We start from the raw sequence: 740 nt of genomic DNA, 5'->3' as shown, positions 1-740 counted from the left end.
TGTCATGAACAGTGCTTGTCCTGATAGAAATAGATGTTGTGCGGGGGGAGAATGCTTTTTTTGTGAAAAAATAATTGTTACATTTTTTTATTTATGTATTTCATATTAATATTTTCCCCCCAGATTTTTCAGGGGGTGCTGCAGCTCCCTCAGCACCCCTACCTCCCGCGGCTATGTATATAGCTGAACCCAGGGGTCCTGCAACATAAACAGTAGAGGGTGCTAATAGACACTGTTTCTCTATTTATGTGTAAAATAAGCTGGCTACTCAGGTGTCCTGTACCTGCATCTTGGAGCACTCTCCACATACTGGACAGCAATGTCTTGTAATTGTAAATATTGATAATTGATTCAAGCCACTTATATAATGTCAGACTATTTTTGCAACAATCAACCATTGCAGTGTAACTTTGACATTATTCTGTAGCAACATAAGGCAAGCATTGTTTGTAAAAAGAAATAGTCAGGTATAAAAAATGTAGCCTAACCTTGAAAAGTAAAAATAAACAAATATATGTGAAGACAAACTATGTTTTCTGATTATAAATGTATCAAACTCAGGCATAATTTGTATGACACTCCGCCCCCCGCCTCTACGGCTGTCTCGTGGCGGTTTCTCAACAACTGTTTGAACCAAGACTTTGTGAATGGTTTGTTAAGCTGTCAATCAAAGAGTCATCACTGGGCTTTGCTTCAGCGTTCAAACCGATCGCTTGCCTTGCTGTTGAGTGATTCGAACG

The sequence above is a fragment of the Salvelinus namaycush genome, chromosome 15 (genome assembly GCF_016432855.1).
Source record: "Salvelinus namaycush isolate Seneca chromosome 15, SaNama_1.0, whole genome shotgun sequence".
Classification (NCBI taxonomy): domain Eukaryota; kingdom Metazoa; phylum Chordata; class Actinopteri; order Salmoniformes; family Salmonidae; genus Salvelinus; species Salvelinus namaycush.
This window is presented reverse-complemented; position numbering follows the sequence as displayed.